The sequence below is a fragment of the Watersipora subatra genome, chromosome 3 (genome assembly GCF_963576615.1).
Source record: "Watersipora subatra chromosome 3, tzWatSuba1.1, whole genome shotgun sequence".
Lineage (NCBI taxonomy): Eukaryota > Metazoa > Bryozoa > Gymnolaemata > Cheilostomatida > Watersiporidae > Watersipora > Watersipora subatra.
This window is the reverse complement of record NC_088710.1, coordinates 12,102,733-12,126,341: the sequence shown is the minus strand read 5'-3', so window position 1 is coordinate 12,126,341 and position 23,609 is coordinate 12,102,733. Positions and strand designations below refer to the sequence as shown.

The 23,609-nt window shown below is 39.0% G+C and overlaps 35 non-coding genes across 35 annotated transcripts; all 35 read left to right on the top strand.

Moving 5' to 3' along the window:
- Window positions 1-1,588: 1,588 nt before the first annotated feature.
- Trnag-gcc (transfer RNA glycine (anticodon GCC)) lies at window positions 1,589-1,659 on the top strand. The gene has a single exon. It is a non-coding gene; the product is annotated as a tRNA-Gly (tRNA).
- Window positions 1,660-1,975: 316 nt separating this feature from the next.
- Trnag-gcc (transfer RNA glycine (anticodon GCC)) lies at window positions 1,976-2,046 on the top strand. The gene has a single exon. It is a non-coding gene; the product is annotated as a tRNA-Gly (tRNA).
- A 1,478-nt stretch (window positions 2,047-3,524) lies between these two features.
- Trnag-gcc (transfer RNA glycine (anticodon GCC)) lies at window positions 3,525-3,595 on the top strand. Its single transcript has one exon. It is a non-coding gene; the product is annotated as a tRNA-Gly (tRNA).
- A 704-nt stretch (window positions 3,596-4,299) lies between these two features.
- Trnad-guc (transfer RNA aspartic acid (anticodon GUC)) lies at window positions 4,300-4,370 on the top strand. Its single transcript has one exon. It is a non-coding gene; the product is annotated as a tRNA-Asp (tRNA).
- Window positions 4,371-5,076: 706 nt separating this feature from the next.
- Window positions 5,077-5,147, top strand: Trnas-gcu (transfer RNA serine (anticodon GCU)). The gene has a single exon. It is a non-coding gene; the product is annotated as a tRNA-Ser (tRNA).
- A 701-nt stretch (window positions 5,148-5,848) lies between these two features.
- On the top strand, window positions 5,849-5,919 carry Trnag-gcc (transfer RNA glycine (anticodon GCC)). Its single transcript has one exon. It is a non-coding gene; the product is annotated as a tRNA-Gly (tRNA).
- A 316-nt stretch (window positions 5,920-6,235) lies between these two features.
- Trnag-gcc (transfer RNA glycine (anticodon GCC)) lies at window positions 6,236-6,306 on the top strand. The gene has a single exon. It is a non-coding gene; the product is annotated as a tRNA-Gly (tRNA).
- Window positions 6,307-6,622: 316 nt separating this feature from the next.
- Trnas-gcu (transfer RNA serine (anticodon GCU)) lies at window positions 6,623-6,693 on the top strand. The gene has a single exon. It is a non-coding gene; the product is annotated as a tRNA-Ser (tRNA).
- A 702-nt stretch (window positions 6,694-7,395) lies between these two features.
- Trnag-gcc (transfer RNA glycine (anticodon GCC)) lies at window positions 7,396-7,466 on the top strand. Its single transcript has one exon. It is a non-coding gene; the product is annotated as a tRNA-Gly (tRNA).
- Window positions 7,467-7,782: 316 nt separating this feature from the next.
- Trnag-gcc (transfer RNA glycine (anticodon GCC)) lies at window positions 7,783-7,853 on the top strand. The gene has a single exon. It is a non-coding gene; the product is annotated as a tRNA-Gly (tRNA).
- A 1,088-nt stretch (window positions 7,854-8,941) lies between these two features.
- Trnag-gcc (transfer RNA glycine (anticodon GCC)) lies at window positions 8,942-9,012 on the top strand. The gene has a single exon. It is a non-coding gene; the product is annotated as a tRNA-Gly (tRNA).
- Window positions 9,013-9,714: 702 nt separating this feature from the next.
- Window positions 9,715-9,785, top strand: Trnag-gcc (transfer RNA glycine (anticodon GCC)). The gene has a single exon. It is a non-coding gene; the product is annotated as a tRNA-Gly (tRNA).
- Window positions 9,786-10,102: 317 nt separating this feature from the next.
- On the top strand, window positions 10,103-10,173 carry Trnag-gcc (transfer RNA glycine (anticodon GCC)). The gene has a single exon. It is a non-coding gene; the product is annotated as a tRNA-Gly (tRNA).
- A 317-nt stretch (window positions 10,174-10,490) lies between these two features.
- Trnag-gcc (transfer RNA glycine (anticodon GCC)) lies at window positions 10,491-10,561 on the top strand. The gene has a single exon. It is a non-coding gene; the product is annotated as a tRNA-Gly (tRNA).
- Window positions 10,562-10,877: 316 nt separating this feature from the next.
- Window positions 10,878-10,948, top strand: Trnag-gcc (transfer RNA glycine (anticodon GCC)). The gene has a single exon. It is a non-coding gene; the product is annotated as a tRNA-Gly (tRNA).
- A 702-nt stretch (window positions 10,949-11,650) lies between these two features.
- On the top strand, window positions 11,651-11,721 carry Trnag-gcc (transfer RNA glycine (anticodon GCC)). The gene has a single exon. It is a non-coding gene; the product is annotated as a tRNA-Gly (tRNA).
- A 317-nt stretch (window positions 11,722-12,038) lies between these two features.
- Trnag-gcc (transfer RNA glycine (anticodon GCC)) lies at window positions 12,039-12,109 on the top strand. Its single transcript has one exon. It is a non-coding gene; the product is annotated as a tRNA-Gly (tRNA).
- Window positions 12,110-12,811: 702 nt separating this feature from the next.
- Trnag-gcc (transfer RNA glycine (anticodon GCC)) lies at window positions 12,812-12,882 on the top strand. Its single transcript has one exon. It is a non-coding gene; the product is annotated as a tRNA-Gly (tRNA).
- A 702-nt stretch (window positions 12,883-13,584) lies between these two features.
- Trnag-gcc (transfer RNA glycine (anticodon GCC)) lies at window positions 13,585-13,655 on the top strand. The gene has a single exon. It is a non-coding gene; the product is annotated as a tRNA-Gly (tRNA).
- Window positions 13,656-14,357: 702 nt separating this feature from the next.
- Window positions 14,358-14,428, top strand: Trnag-gcc (transfer RNA glycine (anticodon GCC)). The gene has a single exon. It is a non-coding gene; the product is annotated as a tRNA-Gly (tRNA).
- Window positions 14,429-15,130: 702 nt separating this feature from the next.
- Trnag-gcc (transfer RNA glycine (anticodon GCC)) lies at window positions 15,131-15,201 on the top strand. Its single transcript has one exon. It is a non-coding gene; the product is annotated as a tRNA-Gly (tRNA).
- A 316-nt stretch (window positions 15,202-15,517) lies between these two features.
- Window positions 15,518-15,588, top strand: Trnag-gcc (transfer RNA glycine (anticodon GCC)). Its single transcript has one exon. It is a non-coding gene; the product is annotated as a tRNA-Gly (tRNA).
- A 317-nt stretch (window positions 15,589-15,905) lies between these two features.
- Trnag-gcc (transfer RNA glycine (anticodon GCC)) lies at window positions 15,906-15,976 on the top strand. Its single transcript has one exon. It is a non-coding gene; the product is annotated as a tRNA-Gly (tRNA).
- A 316-nt stretch (window positions 15,977-16,292) lies between these two features.
- Window positions 16,293-16,363, top strand: Trnag-gcc (transfer RNA glycine (anticodon GCC)). The gene has a single exon. It is a non-coding gene; the product is annotated as a tRNA-Gly (tRNA).
- Window positions 16,364-16,678: 315 nt separating this feature from the next.
- On the top strand, window positions 16,679-16,749 carry Trnag-gcc (transfer RNA glycine (anticodon GCC)). Its single transcript has one exon. It is a non-coding gene; the product is annotated as a tRNA-Gly (tRNA).
- A 316-nt stretch (window positions 16,750-17,065) lies between these two features.
- Window positions 17,066-17,136, top strand: Trnag-gcc (transfer RNA glycine (anticodon GCC)). Its single transcript has one exon. It is a non-coding gene; the product is annotated as a tRNA-Gly (tRNA).
- Window positions 17,137-18,611: 1,475 nt separating this feature from the next.
- On the top strand, window positions 18,612-18,682 carry Trnag-gcc (transfer RNA glycine (anticodon GCC)). Its single transcript has one exon. It is a non-coding gene; the product is annotated as a tRNA-Gly (tRNA).
- Window positions 18,683-19,383: 701 nt separating this feature from the next.
- Trnag-gcc (transfer RNA glycine (anticodon GCC)) lies at window positions 19,384-19,454 on the top strand. The gene has a single exon. It is a non-coding gene; the product is annotated as a tRNA-Gly (tRNA).
- A 702-nt stretch (window positions 19,455-20,156) lies between these two features.
- Window positions 20,157-20,227, top strand: Trnag-gcc (transfer RNA glycine (anticodon GCC)). The gene has a single exon. It is a non-coding gene; the product is annotated as a tRNA-Gly (tRNA).
- Window positions 20,228-20,543: 316 nt separating this feature from the next.
- Trnag-gcc (transfer RNA glycine (anticodon GCC)) lies at window positions 20,544-20,614 on the top strand. The gene has a single exon. It is a non-coding gene; the product is annotated as a tRNA-Gly (tRNA).
- A 317-nt stretch (window positions 20,615-20,931) lies between these two features.
- On the top strand, window positions 20,932-21,002 carry Trnag-gcc (transfer RNA glycine (anticodon GCC)). The gene has a single exon. It is a non-coding gene; the product is annotated as a tRNA-Gly (tRNA).
- A 316-nt stretch (window positions 21,003-21,318) lies between these two features.
- Trnag-gcc (transfer RNA glycine (anticodon GCC)) lies at window positions 21,319-21,389 on the top strand. The gene has a single exon. It is a non-coding gene; the product is annotated as a tRNA-Gly (tRNA).
- A 315-nt stretch (window positions 21,390-21,704) lies between these two features.
- On the top strand, window positions 21,705-21,775 carry Trnag-gcc (transfer RNA glycine (anticodon GCC)). The gene has a single exon. It is a non-coding gene; the product is annotated as a tRNA-Gly (tRNA).
- A 316-nt stretch (window positions 21,776-22,091) lies between these two features.
- Trnag-gcc (transfer RNA glycine (anticodon GCC)) lies at window positions 22,092-22,162 on the top strand. Its single transcript has one exon. It is a non-coding gene; the product is annotated as a tRNA-Gly (tRNA).
- Window positions 22,163-22,864: 702 nt separating this feature from the next.
- On the top strand, window positions 22,865-22,935 carry Trnag-gcc (transfer RNA glycine (anticodon GCC)). Its single transcript has one exon. It is a non-coding gene; the product is annotated as a tRNA-Gly (tRNA).
- Window positions 22,936-23,609: the final 674 nt, after the last annotated feature.

Genomic DNA, 23,609 nt, shown 5'->3' with positions numbered 1-23,609 from the left:
ATAAGCAATAGCAAAAACATTTTAGTTTTGTCATGAAACAACGTCAGTGGTTCAGTGGTAGAATTCTCGCCTGCCACGTGGGAGGCCCGGGTTCGATTCCCAGCCGATGCATTTTGTTGCCTAACTAGCCAATGAAAACGCTGTGACCACTGAGTGAGTATACAAAAAATGTTTATGTAGTTAGAATGATTATGCTTTCGTTAAAACATCAATTCACATTATGAAACTGGCAGGAAAACCTTCCAAGCAAAGATTCTTCTGCCGTTGGGATATATAATGAACTGTTGTATCAATGTGATTGGAAAAAAAAGTTGCTGATAAGTCTAAAAACATCTCGGGGTTGTGGCTGTGTAACCAAAATCATTGGGTTTTATCATAGTAAAAATTATACGCAATGGCAAAAACATTTTAATTTGGTCATGAAACAGCATCGGTGGTTTGGTGGTAGAATTCTCACCTGCCAGGCGGGAGGCCTGGGTTCGATTCACAGCCGGTGGAGTTTGTTGCCTAATTAGGCAATGAAAACGCTGTGACCACCAAGTGAGTATACAAAAAGATGTTTATGTAGTTTGTATGATTACGTTTTTGTTAAAACATCAATTCGCACTTTGAAACTAGCAGGAAAACTTTCCAAGCAAATATGCTTCTACCGTTGGGATAACTAATGGACTGTTGTATTAATGTGATTGGGCGAAAAAGTTGCTGATGAGTCTGAAAACATCTTGAGGTTGTGGCTGTGTAACCAGAATCATTGTTTTTCTTTTTGCAGAACACATTCAATAGCAAATCCATTTTTGTGATGTCACGAGACAGCATCAGTTGTTCCGTAGTAGAACTCTCGCCTGCCACGTAGGAGGCCCAAGATTGAATCCCGGCCTATGCATTTTTTTGCCTAATGAGCCAATGACAACGCCGTGACCTCCAAGTGGGTATGCAAAAAATATGTTTATATAGTTTGTATGATTATTCTTTCGTTAAAATATCAATTCGGACTATGAAACTGGCAGGAAAACATTCCAAGCAAATATGCTGCTGCCGTTGGGATAAATAATGAACTGTTGTGTTAATGTGATTGGGAGAAAAGTTGCTGATCAGTCTGAAAAAATCTCGAGGTGGTGGCTGTGTAACAAAAATTATTTGTTTTTCTTATATTAAAACTTATACGCAATGGCAAAAACATTTTAGTTTTGTCATGAAACAGCATCGGTGGTTCAGTGGTAGAATTCTCTCTTGCCACGCAGGAAGCTTGGGTTCGATTCTCGGCCGACGCATTTTGTTGCCAAAATAGCCAATGAAAACGCTGTGACCACCAAGTGAGTATACAAAAAGATGTTTATGTAGTTTGTATGATTACGTTTTTGTTAAAACATCAATTCGCATTTTGAAATTAGCAGGGAAACTTTCCAAGCAAATATGCTTTTGCCGTTGGGATAAATAATGATCTGGTGTATTAATGTGATTGGGCGAAAAAGTTGCTGATAAGTCAGAAAACATCTCGAGGTGGTGGATGTGTAACTAAAATCATTGGTTTTTATTATACTAAATATTATCCGTAATGGCAAAAACATTTTAGTTTTGTCATGAAACAGCATCGGTGGTTCGTTGGTAGAATTCTCGCCTGCCACGCGGGAGGCCCGGGTTCGATTCCCGGCCGATGCATTTTGTTGCCTAATTAGGCAATAAAAACGCTGTGACCACCGAGTGAGTATACAAAAAATGTTTATGTAGTTAGAATGATTATGCTTTCGTTAAAACATCAATTCACATTATGAAAGTGGTAGGAAAACCTTCCAAGCAAAGATTGTTCTGCCGTTGGGATAAATAATGAACTGTTGTATCAATGTGATTGGGCAAAAAAGTTGCTGATAAGTCCTAAAACATCTCGGGGAGGTGGCTGCGTAACTGAAATCATTGGGTTTTATCATCTTAAAAATTATACGCAATAGCAAAAACATTTTAGTTTTGTCATGAAACAGCATCGGTGGTTCAGTGGTAGAATTCTCGCCTGCCACGCGGGAGGCCTGGGTTCGATTCCTGGCCGATGCATTTTGTTGCCTAACTAGCCAATGAAAACGCTGTGACCACCAATTGAGTATACAAAAAATGTTTATGTAGTTTGTATGATTATGCTTTCGTTAAAACATCAAATCGCATTATGGAACTGGCAGGGAAACTTTCCAAGCAAATATGCTTTTGCCGTTGGGATAAATAATGATCTGTTGTATTAATGTGATTGGGCGAAAAAGTTGCTGATAAGTCTGAAAACATCTCGAGGTGGTGGCTGTGTAACAAAAATTATTTGTTTTTATTATAGTAAAACTTATACGCAATGACAAAAACATTTTAATTTTGTCATGAAACAGCATCGGTGGTTCAGTGGTAGAATTCTCCCTTGCCACGCAGGAAGCTTGGGTTCGATTCTCGGCCGACGCATTTTGTTGCCTCAATAGCCAATGAAAATGCTGTGACCACCGAGTGAGTATACGAAAAATGTTTATGTAGTTAGTATGATTATGCTTTCGTTAAAACATCAATTCACATTATGAAAGTGGTAGGAAAACCTTCCAAGCAAAGATTGTTCTGCCGTTGGGATAAATAATGAACTGTTGTATCAATGTGATTGGGCAAAAAAGTTGCTGATAAGTCCTAAAACATCTCGGGGAGGTGGCTGCGTAACTGAAATCATTGGGTTTTATCATCTTAAAAATTATACGCAATAGCAAAAACATTTTAGTTTTGTCATGAAACAGCATCGGTGGTTCATTGATAGAATTCTCGCCTGCCACGCGGGAGGCCCGGGTTCAATTCCCGGCTGATGCATTTTAGTGCCTAATTAGGCATTGAAAACGCTGTGACCACCGCGTGAGTATACAAAAAATGTTTATGTAGTTAGTATTATTATGCTTTCGTTAAAACATCAATTCACATTATGAAAATGGCAGGAAAACCTTCCAAGCAAAGATTCTTCTGCCGTTGGGATATATAATGAACTGTTGTATCAATGTGATTGGGCAAAAAAGTTGCTGATAAGTCCTAAAACATCTCGGGGAGGTGGCTGCGTAACTGAAATCATTGAGTTTTATCATCTTAAAAATTATACGCAATAGCAAAAACATTTTAGTTTTGTCATGAAACAGCATCGGTGGTTCAGTGGTAGATTTCTCGCCTGCCACGCGGGAAGCCCGGGTTCGATTCCCGGCCGATGGATTTTGTTGCTTAATTTGGCAATAAAAACGCTGTGACCACCGAGTGAGTATACAAAAAGATGTTTATGTAGTTTGTATGATTATGTTTTCGTTAAAACATCAAGTCGCATTATGTAACTAGCAGGAAAACTTTCCAAGCAAGTATGCTTCTACCGTTGGGATAACTAAAGGACTGTTGTATTAATGTGATTGGGCGAAAAAGTTGCTGATGAGTCTGAAAACATCTCGAGGTTGTGGCTGTGTAACCAAAATCATTGGGTTTTATCATACTAAAAATTATACGCAATGGCAAAAACATTTTAAGTTGGTCATGAAACAGCATCGGTGGTTCAGTGGTAGAATTCTCGCCTGCCACGCGGGAGGCCTGGGTTCGATTCCCGGCCGATGCATTTTGTTGCCTAACTAGCCAATGAAAACGCTGTGACCACCAATTGAGTATACAAAAAATGTTTATGTAGTTAGTATTATTATGCTTTCGTTAAAACATCAATTCACATTATGAAAATGGCAGGAAAACCTTCCAAGCAAAGACTCTTCTGCCGTTGGGATATATAATGAACTTTTGTATCAATGTGATTGGACAAAAAAGTTGCTGATAAGTCCAAAAACATCTCGGGGTGGTGGCTGCGTAACTGAAATCATTAGGTTTTATCATCTTAAAAATTATACGCAATAGCAAAAACATTTTAGTTTTGTCATAAAACAGCATCGGTGGTTCAGTGGTAGAATTCTCGCCTGCCATGCGGGAAGCCCGGTTTCGATTCCCGGCCGATGGATTTTGTTGCTTAATTAGGCAATAAAAACACTGTGACCACCGAGTGAGTATACAAAAAAATGTTTATGTAGTTTGTATGATTATGTTTTCGTTAAAACATCAAGTCGCATTATGTAACTAGCAGGAAAACTTTCCAAGCAAGTATGCTTCTACCGTTGGGATAACTAATGGACTGTTGTATTAATGTGACTGGGCGAAAAAGTTGCTGATGAGTCTGAAAACATCTCGAGGTGGTGGCTGTGTAACCAAAATCATTGGGTTTTATCATACTAAAAATTATACGCAATGGCAAAAACATTTTAGTTTTGTCATGAAGTGGCATCGGTGGTTCAGTGGTAGAATTCTCGCCTGTCATGCAGGAGGCCTGGGTTCGATTCCCGGCCGATGCATTTTGTTGCCTACTCAGCCAATGAAAACGCTGTGACCATCAAGTTAGTATACAAAAAGATGTTTTATGTAGATTGTATGATTATGCTTTCGTTAAAACATCACTTCGCATTATGAAACTGGCAGAAAAACCTTCCAAGCAAAGATTCTTCTGCCGTTGGAATAAATAATGAACCGTTGTATCAATGTGATTAGGCAAAAAAGTTGCTGATAAGTCCGAAAACATTTCGAGGTGGTGGCTGTGTAACTGAAACCATTGGGTTTTATCATACTAAAAAATATACGCAATGGCAAAAACATTTTAATTTGGTCATGAAAGAGCATCGGTGGTTCAGTGGTAGAATTCTCGCCTGCCACGCGGGAGGCCTGGGTTCGATTCCTGGATGATGCATTTTGTTGCCTAACTAGTCAATGAAAATGCTGTGACCACCAAGTGAGTATACAAAAAGATGTTTATGTAGTTTGTATGATTATGCTTTCGTTAAAACATCAAATCGCATTATGGAACTGGCAGGGAAACTTTCCAAGCAAATATGCTTTTGCCGTTGGGATAAATAATGATCTGGTGTATTAATGTGATTGGGCGAAAAAGTTGCTGATAAGTCTGAAAACATCTCGAGGTGGTGGCTGTGTAACTAAAATCATTGGTTTTTATTATACTAAAAATTATCCGTAATGACAAAAACATTTTAGTTTTGTCATGAAACAGCATCGGTGGTTCAGTGGTAGAACTCTCGCCTGCTACGCGGGAGGCCCGGGTTCGATTCCCGGCCGATGGATTTTGTTGCCTAATTAGGCAATGAAAACGCTGTGACCACCAAGTGAGTATACAAAAAGATGTTTATGTAGTTTGTATGATTATGCTTTCGTTAAAACATCAAGTTGCATTATGTAACTAGCAGGAAAACTTTCCAAGCAAATATGCTTCTACCGTTGGGATAACTAATGCACTGTTGTATTAATGTGATTGGGCGAAAAAGTTGCTGATGAGTCTGAAAACATCTCGAGGTTGTGGCTGTGTAACCAAAATCATTGTTTTTCTTATTGCAGAACACATTCAATAGCAAATCCATTTTTGTGATGACACGAGACAGCATCAGTGGTTCCGTAGTAGTATTCTCGCCTGCCACGTGGGAGGCCCAAGATTGAATCCCGGCCTATGCATTTTTTTGCCTAATGAGCCAATGACAACGCCGTGACCATCAAGTGGGTATGCAAAAAATATGTTTATATAGTTTGTATGATTATTCTTTCGTTAAATTATCAATTCGGATTATGAAACTGGCAGGAAAACATTCCAAGCAAATATGCTGCTGCCATTTGGATAAATAATGAACTGTTGTGTTAATGTGATTGGGCGAAAAGTTGCTGATCAGTCTGAAAAATCTCGAGGTGGTGGCTGTGTAACAAAATTTATTTGTTTTTATTATACTGAAACTTATACGCAATGGCAAAAACATTTTAATTTTGTCATGAAACAGCATCGGTGGTTCAGTGGTAGAATTCTCGCCTGCCACGCGGGAGGCCCGGGTTCGATTCCCGGCCGATGCATTTTAGTGCCTAATTAGCCAATGAAAACGCTGTGACCACCGAGTGAGTGTACGAAAAATGTTTATGTAGTTAGTATGATTATGCTTTCGTTAAAACATCAATTCACATTATGAAAGTGGTAGGAAAACCTTTCAAGCAAAGATTGTTCTGCCGTTGGGATAAATAATGAACTGTTGTATCAATGTGATATGGCAAAAAAGTTGCTGATAAGTCCCAAAACATCTCGGGGAGGAGGCTGCGTAACTGAAATCATTGGGTTTTATCATCTTAAAAATTATACGCAATGGCAAAAACATTTTAGTTTTGTCATGAAACAGCATCGGTGGTTCAGTGGTAGAATTCTCGCCTGCCACGCGGGAGGCCCGGGTTCGATTCCCGGCCGATGCATTTTGTTGCCTATTTAGGCAATAAAAACGCTGTGACCACCGAGTGAGTATACAAAAAATGTTTATGTAGTTAGAATGATTATGCTTTCGTTTAAACATCAATTCACATTATGAAAGTGGTAGGAAAACCTTCCAAGCAAAGATTTTTCTGCCGTTGGGATAAATAATGAACTGTTGTATCAATGTGATTGGGCAAAAAAGTTGCTGATAAGTCCTAAAACATCTCGGGGAGGTGGCTGCGTAACTGAAATCATTGGGTTTTATCATCTTAAAAATTATACGCAATGGCAAAAACATTTTAGTTTTGTCATGAAACAGCATCGGTGGTTCAGTGGTAGAATTCTCGCCTGCTACGCGGGAGGCCCGGGTTCGATTCCCGGCTGATGCATTTTGTTGCCTAACTAGCCAATGAAAACGCTGTGACCACCAAGTGAGTATACAAAAAGATATTTATGTAGTTTGTATGATTATGCTTTCGTTAAAACATCAATTCACATTATGGAACTGGCAGGGAAACTTTCCAAGCAAATATGCTTTTGCCGTTGGGATAAATAATGAACTGTTGTATTAATGTGATTGGGCGAAAAAGTTGCTTATAAGTCTGAAAACATCTCGAGGTTGTGGCTGTGTAACCAAAATCATTGTTTTTCTTATTGCAGAACACATTCAATAGCAAATCCATTTTTGTGATGACACGAGACAGCATCAGTGGTTCCGTAGTAGTATTCTCGCCTGCCACGTGGGAGGCCCAAGATTGAATCCCGGCCTATGCATTTTTTTGCCTAATGAGCCAATGAAAACGCCGTGACCATCAAGTGGGTATGCAAAAAATATGTTTATATAGTTTGTATGATTATTCTTTCGTTAAATTATCATATCGGATTATGACACTGGCAGGAAAACATTCCAAGCAAATATGCTGCTGCCATTTGGATAAATAATGAACTGTTGTGTTAATGTGATTGGGCGAAAAGTTGCTGATCAGTCTGAAAAAATCTCGAGGTGGTGGCTGTGTAACAAAATTTATTTGTTTTTATTATACTAAAACTTATACGCAATGGCAAAAACATTTTAATTTTGTCATGAAACAGCATCGGTGGTTCAGTGGTAGAATTCTCGCCTGCCACGCGGGAGGCCCGGGTTCGATTCCCGGCCGATGCATTTTAGTGCCTAATTAGCCAATGAAAACGCTGTGACCACCGAGTGAGTATACGAAAAATGTTTATGTAGTTAGTATGATTATGCTTTCGTTAAAACATCAATTCACATTATGAAAGTGGTAGGAAAACCTTCCAAGCAAAGATTGTTCTGCCGTTGGGATAAATAATGAACTGTTGTATCAATGTGATTAGGCAAAAAAGTTGCTGATAAGTCCCAAAACATCTCGGGGAGGAGGCTGCGTAACTGAAATCATTGGGTTTTATCATCTTAAAAATTATACGCAATGGCAAAAACATTTTAGTTTTGTCATGAAACAGTATTGGTGGTTCAGTGGTAGAATTCTCGCCTGCCACGTGGGAGGCCCGGGTTCGATTCCCGGCCGATGCATTTTGTTGCCTATTTAGGCAATAAAAACGCTGTGACCACCGAGTGAGTATACAAAAAATGTTTATGTAGTTAGAATGATTATGCTTTCGTTTAAACATCAATTCACATTATGAAAGTGGTAGGAAAACCTTCAAAGCAAAGATTTTTCTGCCGTTGGGATAAATAATGAACTGTTGTGTTAATGTGATTGGGCGAAAACTTGCTGATCAGTCTGAAAAAATCTCGAGGTGGTGGCTGTGTAACAAAATTTATTTGTTTTTATTTTACTAAAACTTATACGCAATGGCAAAAACATTTTAGTTTTGTCATGAAACAGCATCCGTGGTTCAGTGGTAGCATTCTCGCCTGCCACGCGGGAGGCCCGGGTTCGATTCCTGGCCGATGCATTTTAGTGCCTAACTAGCCAATGAAAACGCTGTGACCACCAAGTGAGTATACAAAAAGATGTTTATGTAGTTTGTATGATTATGCTTTCATTAAAACATCAAGTCGCATTATGTAACTAGAAGGAAAACTTTCCAAGCAAATATGCTTCTACGGTTGGGATAACTAATGGACTGTTGTATTAATGTGATTGGGCGAAAAAGTTGCTGATGAGTCTGAAAACATCTCGAGGTTGTGGCTGTGAAACCAAAATCATTGTTTTTCTTATTGCAGAACACATTCAATAGCAAATCCATTTTTGTGATGTCACGAGACAGCATCAGTGGTTCCGTAGTAGTATTCTCGCCTGCCACGTGGGAGGCCCAAGATTAAATCCCGGCCTATGCATTTTTTTGCCTAATGAGCCAATGACAACGCCGTGACCATCAAGTGGGTATGCAAAAAATATGTTTATATAGTTTGTATGATTATTCTTTCGTTAAATTATCAATTCGGATTATGAAACTGGCAGGAAAACATTCCAAGCAAATATGCTGCTGCCATTTGGATAAATAATGAACTGTTGTGTTAATGTGATTGGGCGAAAAGTTGCTGATCAGCCTGAAAAAATCTCCAGGTGGTGGCTGTGTAACAAAATTTATTTGTTTTTATTATACTAAAACTTATACGCAATGGCAAAAACATTTTAATTTTGTCATGAAACAGCATCGGTGGTTCAGTGGTAGAATTCTCGCCTGCCACGCGGGAGGCACGGGTTCGATTCCCGGCCGATGCATTTTAGTGCCTAACTAGCCAATGAAAACGCTGTGACCACCGAGTGAGTATACAAAAAGATGTTTATGTAGTTTGTATGATTATGCTTTCGTTAAAACATCAAATCACATTATGGAACTGGCAGGGAAACTTTCCAAGCAAATATGCTTTTGCCGTTGGGATAAATAATGAACTGTTGTATTAATGTGATTGGGCGAAAAAGTTGCTGATAAGTCTGAAAACATCTCGAGGTTGTGGTTGTGTAACCAAAATCATTGTTTTTCTTATTGCAGAACACATTCAATAGCAAATCCATTTTTGTGATGTCACGAGACAGCATCAGTGGTTCCGTAGTAGTATTCTCGCCTGCCACGTGGGAGGCCCAAAATTAAATCCCGGCCTATGCATTTTTTTGCCTAATGAGCCAATGACAACGCCGTGACCATCAAGTGGGTATGCAAAAAATATGTTTATATAGTTTGTATGATTATTCTTTCGTTAAATTATCAATTCGGATTATGAAACTGGCAGGAAAACATTCCAAGCAAATATGCTGCTGCCATTTGGATAAATAATGAACTGTTGTGTTAATGTGATTGGGCGAAAAGTTGCTGATCAGTCTGAAAAAATCTCGAGGTGGTGGCTGTGTAACCAAAATCATTGGGTTTTATCATACTAAAAATTATACGCAATGGCAAAAACATTTTAGTTTTGTCATGAAGTGGCATCGGTGGTTCAGTGGTAGAATTCTCGCCTGCCACGCAGGAGGCCTGGGTTCGATTCCCGGCCGATGCATTTTGTTGCCTAACTAGTCAATGAAAACGCTGTGACCACCAAGTGAGTATACAAAAAGATGTTTATGTAGTTTGTATGATTATGCTTTCGTTAAAACATCAAATCGCATTATGGAACTGGCAGGGAAACTTTCCAAGCAAATATGCTTTTGCCGTTGGGATAAATAATGATCTGGTGTATTAATGTGATTGGGCGAAAAAATTGCTGATAAGTCTGAAAACATCTCGAGGTGGTGGCTGTGTAACTAAAATCATTGGTTTTTATTATACTAAAAATTATCCGTAATGACAAAAACATTTTAGTTTTGTCATGAAACAGCATCGGTGGTTCAGTGGTAGAACTCTCGCCTGCCACGTGGGAGGCCCGGGTTCGATTCCCGGCTGATGGATTTTGTTGCCTAATTAGGCAATGAAAACGCTGTGACCACCAAGTGAGTATACAAAAAGATGTTTATGTAGTTAGAATGATTATGCTTTCGTTTAAACATCAATTCACATTATGAAAGTGGTAGGAAAACCTACCAAGCAAAGATTTTTCTGCCGTTGGGATAAATAATGAACTGTTGTATCAATGTGATATGGCAAAAAAGTTGCTGATAAGTCCAAAAACATCTCGGGGTGGTGGCTGCGTAACTGAAATCATTGGGTTTTATCATCTTAAAAATTATACGCAATAGCAAAAACGTTTTAGTTTTGTCATGAAACAGCATCGGTGGTTCAGTGGTAGAATTCTCGCCTGCCACGCGGGAGGCCCGGGTTCGATTCCCGGCCGATGCATTTTAGTGCCTAATTAACCAATGAAAACGCTGTGACCACCAAGTGAGTATACGAAAAATGTTTATGTAGTTTGTATGATTATGCTTTCGTTAAAACATCAATTCACATTATGAAAGTGGTAGGAAAACTTTCCAAGCAAAGATTGTTCTGCCGTTGGGATAAATAATGAACTGTTGTATCAATGTGATATGGCAAAAAAGTTGCTGATAAGTCCAAAAACATCTCGGGGTGGTGGCTGCGTAACTGAAATCATTGGGTTTTATCATCTTAAAAATTATACGCAATAGCAAAAACGTTTTAGTTTTGTCATGAAACAGCATCGGTGGTTCAGTGGTAGAATTCTCGCCTGCCACGCGGGAGGCCCGGGTTCGATTCCCGGCCGATGCATTTTAGTGCCTAATTAGCCAATGAAAACGCTGTGACCACCGAGTGAGTATACAAAAAGATGTTTATGTAGTTTGTATGATTATGCTTTCGTTAAAACATCAAGTCACATTATGTAACTAGAAGGAAAACTTTCCAAGCAAATATGCTTCTACCGTTGGGATAACTAATGGACTGTTGTATTAATGTGATTGGGCGAAAAAGTTGCTGATGAGTCTGAAAACATCTCGAGGTTGTGGTTGTGTAACCAAAATCATTGTTTTTCTTATTGCAGAACACATTCAATAGCAAATCCATTTTTGTGATGTCACGAGACAGCATCAGTGGTTCCGTAGTAGTATTCTCGCCTGCCACGTGGGAGGCCCAAGATTAAATCCCGGCCAATGCATTTTTTTGCCTAATGAGCCAATGACAACGCCGTGACCATCAAGTGGGTATGCAAAAAATATGTTTATATAGTTTGTATGATTATTCTTTCGTTAAATTATCAATTCGGATTATGAAACTGGCAGGAAAACATTCCAAGCAAATATGCTGCTGCCATTTGGATAAATAATGAACTGTTGTGTTAATGTGATGGGGCGAAAAGTTGCTGATCAGTCTGAAAAAATCTCGAGGTGGTGGCTGTGTAACAAAATTTATTTGTTTTTATTATACTAAAACTTATACGCAATGGCAAAAACATTTTAATTTTGTCATGAAACAGCATCGGTGGTTCAGTGGTAGAATTCTCGCCTGCCACGCGGGAGGCACGGGTTCGATTCCCGGCCGATGCATTTTAGTGCCTAACTAGCCAATGAAAACGCTGTGACCACCGAGTGAGTATACAAAAAGATCTTTATGTAGTTTGTATGATTATGCTTTCGTTAAAACATCAATTCGCATTATGAAAGTGGTAGGAAAACTTTCCAAGCAAAGATTGTTCTGCCGTTGGGATAAATAATGAACTGTTGTATCAATGTGATATGGCAAAAAAGTTGCTGATAAGTCCAAAAACATCTCGGGGTGGTGGCTGCGTAACTGAAATCATTGGGTTTTATCATCTTAAAAATTATACGCAATAGCAAAAACGTTTTAGTTTTGTCATGAAACAGCATCGGTGGTTCAGTGGTAGAATTCTCGCCTGCCACGCGGGAGGCCCGGGTTCGATTCCCGGCCGATGCATTTTAGTGCCTAATTAGCCAATGAAAACGCTGTGACCACCGAGTGAGTATACAAAAAGATGTTTATGTAGTTTGTATGATTATGCTTTCGTTAAAACATCAAGTCACATTATGTAACTAGAAGGAAAACTTTCCAAGCAAATATGCTTCTACCGTTGGGATAACTAATGGACTGTTGTATTAATGTGATTGGGCGAAAAAGTTGCTGATGAGTCTGAAAACATCTCGAGGTTGTGGTTGTGTAACCAAAATCATTGTTTTTCTTATTGCAGAACACATTCAATAGCAAATCCATTTTTGTGATGTCACGAGACAGCATCAGTGGTTCCGTAGTAGTATTCTCGCCTGCCACGTGGGAGGCCCAAGATTAAATCCCGGCCAATGCATTTTTTTGCCTAATGAGCCAATGACAACGCCGTGACCATCAAGTGGGTATGCAAAAAATATGTTTATATAGTTTGTATGATTATTCTTTCGTTAAATTATCAATTCGGATTATGAAACTGGCAGGAAAACATTCCAAGCAAATATGCTGCTGCCATTTGGATAAATAATGAACTGTTGTGTTAATGTGATGGGGCGAAAAGTTGCTGATCAGTCTGAAAAAATCTCGAGGTGGTGGCTGTGTAACAAAATTTATTTGTTTTTATTTTACTAAAACTTATACGCAATGGCAAAAACATTTTAATTTTGTCATGAAACAGCATCGGTGGTTCAGTGGTAGAATTCTCGCCTGCCACGCGGGAGGCACGGGTTCGATTCCCGGCCGATGCATTTTAGTGCCTAACTAGCCAATGAAAACGCTGTGACCACCGAGTGAGTATACAAAAAGATCTTTATGTAGTTTGTATGATTATGCTTTCGTTAAAACATCAAATCGCATTTTGGAACTGGCAGGGAAACTTTCCAAGCAAATATGCTTTTGCCGTTGGGATAAATAATGAACTGTTGTATCAATGTGATTGGGCGAAAAAGTCGCTGATAAGTCTGAAAACATCTCGAGGTTGTGGTTGTGTAACCAAAATCATTGTTTTTCTTATTGCAGAACACATTCATTAGCAAATCCAGTTTTGTGATGTCACGAGACAGCATCAGTGGTTCCGTAGTAGTATTCTCGCCTGCCACGTGGGAGGCCCAAAATTAAATCCCGGCCTATGCATTTTTTTGCCTAATGAGCCAATGACAACGCCGTGACCATCAAGTGGGTATGCAAAAAATATGTTTATATAGTTTGTATGATTATTCTTTCGTTAAATTATCAATTCGGATTATGAAACTGGCAGGAAAACATTCCAAGCAAATATGCTGCTGCCATTTGGATAAATAATGAACTGTTGTGTTAATGTGATTGGGCGAAAAGTTGCTGATCAGTCTGAAAAAATCTCGAGGTGGTGGCTGTGTAACAAAATTTATTTGTTTTTATTATACTAAAACTTATACGCAATGGCAAAAACATTTTAATTTTGTCATGAAACAGCATCGGTGGTTCAGTGGTAGAATTCTCGCCTGCCACGCGGGAGGCCCGGGTTCGATTCCCGGCCGATGCATTTTAGTGCCTAATTAGCCAATGAAAACGCTGTGACCACCGAGTGAGTATACAAAAAGATGTTTATGTAGTTTGTATGATTATGCTTTCGTTAAAACATCAAGTCACATTATGTAACTAGAAGGAAAACTTTCCAAGCAAATATGCTTCTACCGTTGGGATAACTAATGGACTGTTGTATTAATGTGATTGGGCGAAAAAGTTGCTGATGAGTCTGAAAACATCTCGAGGTTGTGGTTGTGTAACCAAAATCATTGTTTTTCTTATTGCAGAACACATTCAATAGCAAATCCATTTTTGTGATGTCACGAGACAGCATCAGTGGTTCCGTAGTAGTATTCTCGCCTGCCACGTGGGAGGCCCAAGATTAAATCCCGGCCAATGCATTTTTTTGCCTAATGAGCCAATGACAACGCCGTGACCATCAAGTGGGTATGCAAAAAATATGTTTATATAGTTTGTATGATTATTCTTTCGTTAAATTATCAATTCGGATTATGAAACTGGCAGGAAAACATTCCAAGCAAATATGCTGCTGCCATTTGGATAAATAATGAACTGTTGTGTTAATGTGATGGGGCGAAAAGTTGCTGATCAGTCTGAAAAAATCTCGAGGTGGTGGCTGTGTAACAAAATTTATTTGTTTTTATTATACTAAAACTTATACGCAATGGCAAAAACATTTTAATTTTGTCATGAAACAGCATCGGTGGTTCAGTGGTAGAATTCTCGCCTGCCACGCGGGAGGCATGGGTTCGATTCCCGGCCGATGCATTTTAGTGCCTAACTAGCCAATGAAAACGCTGTGACCACCGAGTGAGTATACAAAAAGATCTTTATGTAGTTTGTATGATTATGCTTTCGTTAAAACATCAAATCACATTTTGGAACTGGCAGGGAAACTTTCCAAGCAAATATGCTTTTGCCGTTGGGATAAATAATGAACTGTTGTATCAATGTGATTGGGCGAAAAAGTCGCTGATAAGTCTGAAAACATCTCGAGGTTGTGGTTGTGTAACCAAAATCATTGTTTTTCTTATTGCAGAACACATTCATTAGCAAATCCAGTTTTGTGATGTCACGAGACAGCATCAGTGGTTCCGTAGTAGTATTCTCGCCTGCCACGTGGGAGGCCCAAAATTAAATCCCGGCCTATGCATTTTTTTGCCTAATGAGCCAATGACAACGCCGTGACCATCAAGTGGGTATGCAAAAAATATGTTTATATAGTTTGTATGATTATTCTTTCGTTAAATTATCAATTCGGATTATGAAACTGGCAGGAAAACATTCCAAGCAAATATGCTGCTGCCATTTGGATAAATAATGAACTGTTGTGTTAATGTGATTGGGCGAAAAGTTGCTGATCAGTCTGAAAAAATCTCGAGGTGGTGGCTGTGTAACAAAATTTATTTGTTTTTATTATACTAAAACTTATACGCAATGGCAAAAACATTTTAATTTTGTCATGAAACAGCATCGGTGGTTCAGTGGTAGAATTCTCGCCTGCCACGCGGGAGGCCCGGGTTCGATTCCCGGCCGATGCATTTTAGTGCCTAATTAGCCAATGAAAACGCTGTGACCACCAAGTGAGTATACGAAAAATGTTTATGTGGTTAGTATGATTATGCTTTCGTTAAAACATCAATTCACATTATGAAAGTGGTAGGAAAACTTTCCAAGCACAGATTGTTCTGCCGTTGGGATAAATAATGAACTGTTGTATCAATGTGATATGGCAAAAAAGTTGCTGATAAGTCCAAAAACATCTCGGGGTGGTGGCTGCGTAACTGAAATCATTGGGTTTTATCATCTTAAAAATTATACGCATTAGCAAAAACGTTTTAGTTTTGTCATGAAACAGCATCGGTGGTTCAGTGGTAGAATTCTCGCCTGCCACACGGGAGGCCCGGGTTCCATTCCCGGCCGATGCATTTTAGTGCCTAATTAGCCAATGAAAACGCTGTGACCACCAAGTGAGTATACAAAAAGATGTTTATGTAGTTAGTATGATTATGCTTTCGTTAAAACATCAATTCACATTATGAAAGTGGTAGGAAAACCTTCCAAGCAAAGATTCTTCTTCCGTTGGGATAAATAATGAACTGTTGTATCAATGTGATTAGGCAAAAAAGTTGCTGATAAGTCCGAAAACATTTCGAGGTGGTGGCTGTGTAACTGAAACCATTGGGTTTTATCATCTTAAAAATTATACGCAATGGCAAAAACATTTTAGTTTTGTCATGAAACAGCATCGGTGGTTCAGTGGTAGAATTCTTGCCTGCCACGTGGGAGGCCCGGGTTCGATTCCCGGCCGATGCATTTTGTTGCCTATTTAGGCAATAAAAACGCTGTGACCACCGAGTGAGTATACAAAAAATGTTTATGTAGTTAGAATGATTATGCTTTCGTTTAAACATCAATTCACATTATGAAAGTGGTAGGAAAACCTTCCAAGCAAAGATTTTTCTGCCGTTGGGATAAATAATGAACTGTTGTATCAATGTGATTAGGCAAAAAAGTTGCTGATAATTCCGAAAACATTTCGAGGTGGTGGCTGTGTAACTGAAACCATTGGGTTTTATCATCTTAAAAATTATACGCAATGGCAAAAACATTTTAGTTTTGTCATGAAACAGCATCGGTGGTTCAGTGGTAGAATTCTTGCCTGCCACGTGGGAGGCCCGGGTTCGATTCCCGGCCGATGCATTTTGTTGCCTATTTAGGCAATAAAAACGCTGTGACCACCGAGTGAGTATACAAAAAATGTTTATGTAGTTAGAATGATTATGCTTTCGTTTAAACATCAATTCACATTATGAAAGTGGTAGGAAAACCTTCCAAGCAAAGATTTTTCTGCCGTTGGGATAAATAATGAACTGTTGTGTTAATGTGATTGGGCGAAAAGTTGCTGATCAGTCTGAAAAAATCTCGAGGTGGTGGCTGTGTAACAAAATTTATTTGTTTTTATTTTACTAAAACTTATACGCAATGGCAAAAACATTTTAATTTTGTCATGAAACAGCATCGGTGGTTCAGTGGTAGAATTCTCGCCTGCCACGCGGGAGGCCCGGGTTCGATTCCCGGCCGATGCATTTTAGTGCCTAATTAACCAATGAAAACGCTGTGACCACCAAGTGAGTATACGAAAAATGTTTATGTAGTTAGTATGATTATGCTTTCGTTAAAACATCAATTCACATTATGAAAGTGGTAGGAAAACCTTCCAAGCAAAGATTCTTCTGCCGTTGGGATAAATAATGAACTGTTGTATCAATGTGATATGGCAAAAAAGTTGCTGATAAGTCCAAAAACATCTCGGGGTGGTGGCTGCGTAACTGAAATCATTGGGTTTTATCATCTTAGAAATTATACGCAATAGCAAAAACGTTTTAGTTTTGTCATGAAACAGCATCGGTGGTTCAGTGGTAGAATTCTCGCCTGCCACGCGGGAGGCCCGGGTTCGATTCCCGGCCGATGCATTTTAGTGCCTAATTAGCCAATGAAAACGCTGTGACCACCAAGTGAGTATACAAAAAGATGTTTATGTAGTTTGTATGATTATGCTTTCGTTAAAACATTAAGTCGCATTATGTAACTAGAAGGAAAACTTTCCAAGCAAATATGCTTCTACCGTTGGGATAACTAATGGACTGTTGTATTAATGTGATTGGGCGAAAAAGTTGCTGATGAGTCTGAAAACATCTCGAGGTTGTGGTTGTGTAACCAAAATCATTGTTTTTCTTATTGCAGAACACATTCAATAGCAAATCCATTTTTGTGATGTCACGAGACAGCATCAGTGGTTCCGTAGTAGTATTCTCGCCTGCCACGTGGGAGGCCCAAGATTAAATCCAGGCCTATGCATTTTTTTGCCTAATGAGCCAATGACAACGCCGTGACCATCAAGTGGGTATGCAAAAAATATGTTTATATAGTTTGTATGATTATTCTTTCGTTAAATTATCAATTCGGATTATGAAACTGGCAGGAAAACATTCCAAGCAAATATGCTGCTGCCAATTGGATAAATAATGAACTGTTGTGTTAATGTGATGGGGCGAAAAGTTGCTGATCAGTCTGAAAAAATCTCGAAGTGGTGGCTGTGTAACAAAATTTATTTGTTTTTATTATACTAAAACTTATACGCAATGGCAAAAACATTTTAATTTTGTCATGAAACAGCATCGGTGGTTCAGTGGTAGAATTCTCGCCTGCCACGCGGGAGGCACGGGCTCGATTCCCGGCCGATGCATTTTAGTGCCTAACTAGCCAATGAAAACGCTGTGACCACCGAGTGAGTATACAAAAAGATGTTTATGTAGTTTGTATGATTATGCTTTCGTTAAAACATCAAATCACATTATGGAACTGGCAGGGAAACTTTCCAAGCAAATATGCTTTTGCCGTTGGGATAAATAATGAACTGTTGTATTAATGTGATTGGGCGAAAAAGTTGCTGATAAGTCTGAAAACATCTCGAGGTTGTGGTTGTGTAACCAAAATCATTGTTTTTCTTATTGCAGAACACATTCATTAGCAAATCCATTTTTGTGATGTCACGAGACAGCATCAGTGGTTCCGTAGTAGTATTCTCGCCTGCCACGCGGGAGGCCCAAGATTAAATCCCGGCCTATGCATTTTTTTGCCTAATGAGCCAATGACAACGATGTGACCATCAAGTGGGTATGCAAAAAATATGTTTATATAGTTTGTATGATTATTCTTTCGTTAAATTATCAATTCGGATTATGAAACTGGCAGGAAAACATTCCAAGCAAATATGCTGCTGCCATTTGGATAAATAATGAACTGTTGTGTTAATGTGATTGGGCGAAAAGTTGCTGATCAGTCTGAAAAAATCTCGAGGTGGTGGCTGTGTAACAAAATTTATTTGTTTTTATTATACTAAAACTTATACGCAATTGCAAAAACATTTTAATTTTGTCATGAAACAGCATCGGTGGTTCAGTGGTAGAATTCTCGCCTGCCACGCGGGAGGCACGGGTTCGATTCCCGGCCGATGCATTTTAGTGCCTAACTAGCCAATGAAAACGCTGTGACCACCGAGTGAGTATACAAAAAGATGTTTATTAGTTTGTATGATTATGCTTTCGTTAAAACATCAAATCACATTATGGAACTGGCAGGGAAACTTTCCAAGCAAATATGCTTTTGCCGTTGGGATAAATAATGGACTGTTGTATTAATGTGATTGGGCGAAAAAGTTGCTGATAAGTCTGAAAACATCTCGAGGTTGTGGTTGTGTAACCAAAATCATTGTTATTCTTATTGCAGAACACATTCAATAGCAAATCCATTTTTGAGATGTCACGAGACAGCATCAGTGGTTCCGTAGTAGTATTCTCGCCTGCCACGTGGGAGGCCCAAGATTAAATCCCGGCCTATGCATTTTTTTGCCTAATGAGCCAATGACAACGCCGTGACCATCAAGTGGGTATGCAAAAAATATGTTTATATAGTTTGTATGATTATTCTTTCGTTAAATTATCAATTCGGATTATGAAACTGGCAGGAAAACATTCCAAGCAAATATGCTGCTGCCATTTGGATAAATAATGAACTGTTGTGTTAATGTGATGGGGCGAAAAGTTGCTGATCAGTCTGAAAAAATCTCGAGGTGGTGGCTGTGTAACAAAATTTATTTGTTTTTATTATACTAAAACTTATACGCAATGGCAAAAACATTTTAATTTTGTCATGAAACAGCATCGGTGGTTCAGTGGTAGAATTCTCGCCTGCCACGCGGGAGGCACGGGTTCGATTCCCGGCCGATGCATTTTAGTGCCTAACTAGCCAATGAAAACGCTGTGACCACCGAGTGAGTATACAAAAAGATCTTTATGTAGTTTGTATGATTATGCTTTCGTTAAAACATCAAATCACATTTTGGAACTGGCAGGGAAACTTTCCAAGCAAATATGCTTTTGCCGTTGGGATAAATAATGAACTGTTGTATCAATGTGATTGGGCGAAAAAGTCGCTGATAAGTCTGAAAACATCTCGAGGTTGTGGTTGTGTAACCAAAATCATTGTTTTTCTTATTGCAGAACACATTCATTAGCAAATCCAGTTTTGTGATGTCACGAGACAGCATCAGTGGTTCCGTAGTAGTATTCTCGCCTGCCACGTGGGAGGCCCAAAATTAAATCCCGGCCTATGCATTTTTTTGCCTAATGAGCCAATGACAACGCCGTGACCATCAAGTGGGTATGCAAAAAATATGTTTATATAGTTTGTATGATTATTCTTTCGTTAAATTATCAATTCGGATTATGAAACTGGCAGGAAAACATTCCAAGCAAATATGCTGCTGCCATTTGGATAAATAATGAACTGTTGTGTTAATGTGATTGGGCGAAAAGTTGCTGATCAGTCTGAAAAAATCTCGAGGTGGTGGCTGTGTAACAAAATTTATTTGTTTTTATTATACTAAAACTTATACGCAATGGCAAAAACATTTTAATTTTGTCATGAAACAGCATCGGTGGTTCAGTGGTAGAATTCTCGCCTGCCACGCGGGAGGCCCGGGTTCGATTCCCGGCCGATGCATTTTAGTGCCTAATTAGCCAATGAAAACGCTGTGACCACCAAGTGAGTATACGAAAAATGTTTATGTGGTTAGTATGATTATGCTTTCGTTAAAACATCAATTCACATTATGAAAGTGGTAGGAAAACTTTCCAAGCACAGATTGTTCTGCCGTTGGGATAAATAATGAACTGTTGTATCAATGTGATATGGCAAAAAAGTTGCTGATAAGTCCAAAAACATCTCGGGGTGGTGGCTGCGTAACTGAAATCATTGGGTTTTATCATCTTAAAAATTATACGCATTAGCAAAAACGTTTTAGTTTTGTCATGAAACAGCATCGGTGGTTCAGTGGTAGAATTCTCGCCTGCCACACGGGAGGCCCGGGTTCCATTCCCGGCCGATGCATTTTAGTGCCTAATTAGCCAATGAAAACGCTGTGACCACCAAGTGAGTATACAAAAAGATGTTTATGTAGTTAGTATGATTATGCTTTCGTTAAAACATCAATTCACATTATGAAAGTGGTAGGAAAACCTTCCAAGCAAAGATTCTTCTTCCGTTGGGATAAATAATGAACTGTTGTATCAATGTGATTAGGCAAAAAAGTTGCTGATAAGTCCGAAAACATTTCGAGGTGGTGGCTGTGTAACTGAAACCATTGGGTTTTATCATCTTAAAAATTATACGCAATGGCAAAAACATTTTAGTTTTGTCATGAAACAGCATCGGTGGTTCAGTGGTAGAATTCTTGCCTGCCACGTGGGAGGCCCGGGTTCGATTCCCGGCCGATGCATTTTGTTGCCTATTTAGGCAATAAAAACGCTGTGACCACCGAGTGAGTATACAAAAAATGTTTATGTAGTTAGAATGATTATGCTTTCGTTTAAACATCAATTCACATTATGAAAGTGGTAGGAAAACCTTCCAAGCAAAGATTTTTCTGCCGTTGGGATAAATAATGAACTGTTGTATCAATGTGATTAGGCAAAAAAGTTGCTGATAATTCCGAAAACATTTCGAGGTGGTGGCTGTGTAACTGAAACCATTGGGTTTTATCATCTTAAAAATTATACGCAATGGCAAAAACATTTTAGTTTTGTCATGAAACAGCATCGGTGGTTCAGTGGTAGAATTCTTGCCTGCCACGTGGGAGGCCCGGGTTCGATTCCCGGCCGATGCATTTTGTTGCCTATTTAGGCAATAAAAACGCTGTGACCACCGAGTGAGTATACAAAAAATGTTTATGTAGTTAGAATGATTATGCTTTCGTTTAAACATCAATTCACATTATGAAAGTGGTAGGAAAACCTTCCAAGCAAAGATTTTTCTGCCGTTGGGATAAATAATGAACTGTTGTGTTAATGTGATTGGGCGAAAAGTTGCTGATCAGTCTGAAAAAATCTCGAGGTGGTGGCTGTGTAACAAAATTTATTTGTTTTTATTTTACTAAAACTTATACGCAATGGCAAAAACATTTTAATTTTGTCATGAAACAGCATCGGTGGTTCAGTGGTAGAATTCTCGCCTGCCACGCGGGAGGCCCGGGTTCGATTCCCGGCCGATGCATTTTAGTGCCTAATTAACCAATGAAAACGCTGTGACCACCAAGTGAGTATACGAAAAATGTTTATGTAGTTAGTATGATTATGCTTTCGTTAAAACATCAATTCACATTATGAAAGTGGTAGGAAAACCTTCCAAGCAAAGATTCTTCTGCCGTTGGGATAAATAATGAACTGTTGTATCAATGTGATATGGCAAAAAAGTTGCTGATAAGTCCAAAAACATCTCGGGGTGGTGGCTGCGTAACTGAAATCATTGGGTTTTATCATCTTAGAAATTATACGCAATAGCAAAAACGTTTTAGTTTTGTCATGAAACAGCATCGGTGGTTCAGTGGTAGAATTCTCGCCTGCCACGCGGGAGGCCCGGGTTCGATTCCCGGCCGATGCATTTTAGTGCCTAATTAGCCAATGAAAACGCTGTGACCACCAAGTGAGTATACAAAAAGATGTTTATGTAGTTTGTATGATTATGCTTTCGTTAAAACATTAAGTCGCATTATGTAACTAGAAGGAAAACTTTCCAAGCAAATATGCTTCTACCGTTGGGATAACTAATGGACTGTTGTATTAATGTGATTGGGCGAAAAAGTTGCTGATGAGTCTGAAAACATCTCGAGGTTGTGGTTGTGTAACCAAAATCATTGTTTTTCTTATTGCAGAACACATTCAATAGCAAATCCATTTTTGTGATGTCACGAGACAGCATCAGTGGTTCCGTAGTAGTATTCTCGCCTGCCACGTGGGAGGCCCAAGATTAAATCCAGGCCTATGCATTTTTTTGCCTAATGAGCCAATGACAACGCCGTGACCATCAAGTGGGTATGCAAAAAATATGTTTATATAGTTTGTATGATTATTCTTTCGTTAAATTATCAATTCGGATTATGAAACTGGCAGGAAAACATTCCAAGCAAATATGCTGCTGCCATTTGGATAAATAATGAACTGTTGTGTTAATGTGATGGGGCGAAAAGTTGCTGATCAGTCTGAAAAAATCTCGAAGTGGTGGCTGTGTAACAAAATTTATTTGTTTTTATTATACTAAAACTTATACGCAATGGCAAAAACATTTTAATTTTGTCATGAAACAGCATCGGTGGTTCAGTGGTAGAATTCTCGCCTGCCACGCGGGAGGCACGGGCTCGATTCCCGGCCGATGCATTTTAGTGCCTAACTAGCCAATGAAAACGCTGTGACCACCGAGTGAGTATACAAAAAGATGTTTATGTAGTTTGTATGATTATGCTTTCGTTAAAACATCAAATCACATTATGGAACTGGCAGGGAAACTTTCCAAGCAAATATGCTTTTGCCGTTGGGATAAATAATGAACTGTTGTATTAATGTGATTGGGCGAAAAAGTTGCTGATAAGTCTGAAAACATCTCGAGGTTGTGGTTGTGTAACCAAAATCATTGTTTTTCTTATTGCAGAACACATTCATTAGCAAATCCATTTTTGTGATGTCACGAGACAGCATCAGTGGTTCCGTAGTAGTATTCTCGCCTGCCACGCGGGAGGCCCAAGATTAAATCCCGGCCTATGCATTTTTTTGCCTAATGAGCCAATGACAACGATGTGACCATCAAGTGGGTATGCAAAAAATATGTTTATATAGTTTGTATGATTATTCTTTCGTTAAATTATCAATTCGGATTATGAAACTGGCAGGAAAACATTCCAAGCAAATATGCTGCTGCCATTTGGATAAATAATGAACTGTTGTGTTAATGTGATTGGGCGAAAAGTTGCTGATCAGTCTGAAAAAATCTCGAGGTGGTGGCTGTGTAACAAAATTTATTTGTTTTTATTATACTAAAACTTATACGCAATTGC